Source organism: Myotis brandtii, unplaced genomic scaffold (assembly GCF_000412655.1).
Source record: "Myotis brandtii unplaced genomic scaffold, ASM41265v1 scaffold404, whole genome shotgun sequence".
NCBI lineage: Eukaryota > Metazoa > Chordata > Mammalia > Chiroptera > Vespertilionidae > Myotis > Myotis brandtii.
In genome coordinates, this window is record NW_005365520.1 from 33,389 (window position 1) to 37,250 (window position 3,862).

Below are 3,862 nucleotides of genomic sequence, written 5' to 3' on the forward strand. Positions count from 1 at the left end.
GTGGGAGCCTCTCCCGCCTCCTCAGCAGCACTAAGGATGTCAGACTGCAGCTTAGGCCTGTTCCCCGCTGGCAAGTGGACATCCCCTGAGGGCTCCTGGGCTGCCAGAGTGATGTCTGATTGCCAGCTTACGCCCAATCCCCCGGGGAGCGGGCCTAAGCCAGCAGGTGGTCATCCCCCGAGGGGTCCCAGACTGCGAGAGGGCACAGGCTGGGCGGAGGGACTCCCCAAGTGCACAAATTTTTGTGCACCAGGCCTCTAGTATTTAAAATAAAATACAAGGCATATTCAATTAATAGATTCAAATCTATCCTTTAGATTTTTCATATGAGGCAAATGCAGATTCATTGATGTTTCAGTATTTTGTCATTTTAAAATACCTAGATATTTAATAATTTTTATTATTTAATTCAGCAAACTGCAAAGTTTTAAGTTACCAAAGACTTTGGAAAACAATGTTTAGGTGTATATAATTACCATTGAAAAAGATTTGTCATATACCCTTCATTTTAGTTATATATATTGTGCCTTAACAACTTTGAGATCTTTAAGCCAATTATTATTACCCAAGGCATTTTATTTGGCAAATTCTGTAACAGGGATAGCTCACAGGCTGTCAGTGGCTTTAATGTTAAAGTATTATTTTATTTTATTGTCCGTTATAAAAACTGGCGTGCCCTTGGGACCTGGGAGGCAACCTTGGAATGTGGTCTATTATTATTCAAGAACTGCCCATTATTATGGAAATACTAATCTTGTTGCCCAGACCCAGCCTGTATATTTTCTTTGTGTCATTTTTGCCATCTTCCAAAGAAAAACAGAGGCTGAAAAAATTCAAGATACTTAATTTTTTTGCCTGTTCTATAGCATCCATGAAGAGATGGGGCTTAGGCCAAGAGGCCACCCCAAATCGGGTGGGGCATGTCTTCTCTTGAACTAGCCAATTCCATTCCATGGGTATAGAAGTCCTGGACACATTTCCAAATTGTGAGAAATGGCTTATTTTTCCAAATTTCAAATGACAGACTGGGAAATAAAATCATGGTGAAAATGAGACTTTTAATAACACTCTCGAGAGAGGGCATCCATTTTGCAGGACCACTAAGAGACCTAGTAATTAATGGGCTAGGGCCTTTTTTAGTTACCTATGCCTCCCTTTGTCTAGGGGAATTTTCTTAGGACCTGTGTTATCGGCCATGTGTACCGCTCATATTCTCTCTCCCCACCCCCACATCCTGTTTGCTCTGGTGAAATTCTGTAATGACCTGGCCACCTACTGTTTCTTTTTTATGAAGATAAATCAAAGGCATGATTAATAGACTAACAATAAACAAATTAAACTAAACATAACAGACATATAAAACAACAATCAACAGATAATCACACATAACACATACACAAGACTTAATAAATCAGAGCTCTTTTCATGGATCTTCCTGATGTTTTACATTGCCTGGGACTTACAGCCAGATGTGGCCCAGATCTTAGCCTGTTGTTTAGAGATCTCATCATATTCTGCTCTCCATAGTTTGACTTGCATCTAAAGTCATTTTAGCTAAACTCTGCCAGTCCCAAGGTGTCATATGGTAATTTTCAGACAAGGCACTAAGGAGTCCTTTTTTTTAAATGGACTGTTAGCCCCATTTTCTCTAGTTGATGAGCTTTCCCACACCACAGGCGGAGGATCAGGGGGCTTTACAGGCTCTACATTAGGAGGAGGAGGGGGTGGTGGCAAATACTCCTGGCATTTTGTAGGCTTTTGATCCTCAACATGAAGAGGGCATAATACATTTTGAACAAGAGCCCACATAGTTAAAGATGACAAGGGCATTCATTTTCCTTGAGCCTGATTTCTCCTTAAATTCCTATATACTTGTTTCCAGAGATTAAGGTCTAATGTTTTTGCATCAGGGAACCAAGGATGCAAAAACTAACAGAATACTTTCTGACACCTTAACTCCTTTATCCTTGAGCATGCAAGCTAAACGTCTACAATAATGTTTTTTCCTTTTACTCAAATTCTTCCCCATTATAACCTGGTTGATTCCAGAAACGTCCTTGTCCACTTACGGTTGCAACTTTGAAGCTGGCATGGGCTTTGTGTGCAGTGAATTTCCACCTTTTGGTGAGTTTCCACTTTTCCTTTTTCACTTCATTTTTCGCTCAGGTGAATCTTCTCCAGTCTCTGTTCGGGTGCCAGATGCTGCAACCTTCACAGTGAGGTTCAGGATCTGTAGGAAGGGCCGATGCACAAATGAAAATACTATACAAAAAATGAATTTAGAAGTCATTGGGATGCCAGGTGGAAAATTCTTTCCTGAAGAGGCACCCCAACTTCTGGCCTAGTCTGCTTTTTATTTACTTGAATACACATTTGCCCTTTTGCAATGCATACAGGCAGATCAAAGGTAAAGTTTGGTAAACAAAGTAAAGATTATCAGGTTGGGAAATCACCTCTAGCCATTGCAATCACAGTGGGATTCAGCCCTGTTGAATATCAAAGTCCATTGGCCTTCCAATGTTTCTTTTTTGGTGTTGACTGTTGTTTGCTTTAGCCTCTGGCAGGAGGGTATCTGGCATTAAGCTTATAATTAAGAGTTTAGTCTGTGTCCAGGAATAAATACAGCAAAGCTACATGAACCACATAAGATTAAACTGAGCCCTGGTTGGTGTGACTCAGTCAGTTGGGCATCATCCTGTGCACTAAAAGGTTGTTAGTTCGATTCCCTGTCAGGGCACATGCCCAGTTGCAGACTTGATGCTCAGTAAGGTGAGTGCAGGAGGCAGCCCATTGATTGATCGATGTTTTGCTCTCACATCAAAGTTTTTCTCTCTCTCTACCTCTCTCTCCAAAAATCAATTAAAAATATTTTTTAAATGATTAAGCTGAATTCCTTGTTCTAGCCACTTCTGCAATTTGTAATACTAAATAGTGCTGGATTTGCTATGCAAAGCCTATGAAGCAATGTCTGTGTCTCAGCATCATGAGTGTAACATTTTTAAAAATATGAGTGTCTGTTCCTAACTGCATAAATTTTGGTGTAGAGACAGACCTCTGTTTTTAGACTGTTCCATGTAACTAGGTGCTATAGCATCTGGCCAGCTGGCCATTTTCTTTCTTATGTACATTCTTACAGTTCTGGTGATTACCCTCAGTTGAACATTGGAGCCTGTGAATGGTTTTCATCTGTGAAAATCTTTCCAGGCAACATATGATGAGGTACACAATTTACTTAATATTGATTATTTATGAAAACAGACCCATTAAAATAATAACAAATTATGGAAAGTGGCTGGATAAGACATATCTGAGGCAATAAACTATGGAGCACAATTTGAATTTATTCAGGCTACAATGTAATCTCCATGATGTAAGGGATTTTTTTTTCTTTTTTCTTCACAGAAGTTCTCCTAGTAAACCATAGTAGAGATCAATAATATTCTCTTGAGTAAACTTTGTATAAGAAAAGAACCTTAGTTATTAACTCACAAAGTTATAAATCCTGCTTTGCTTAGTACTAGTAATATATTCCAGTTGCTCATCCCAGCCTTTCTAAGACCAGGAAGAAGCCTCCCTAGCTGTGTTCCTTCAGCAGCAACCACTTGGAACTTGTGGAGCCCAAATACGAGGAAGAGGCTTTGCAGTTTCTTTTTTTTTAAATTTATTTATTTTTTATTGATTAAGTTATTACATATGTGTCCTTATCCCCACATTATCCCCTATCCCCCCCATTCATGCCCTCACCCCCCTGTTGTCTGTGTCCATTGGTTAGGCCTATATGCCTGCATATAAGTCCTTTGGTTGATCTCTCCCCCTTACCCCCACCCTCCCCTACCTTCCCTCTGAGGTTTGACAGTCTGAT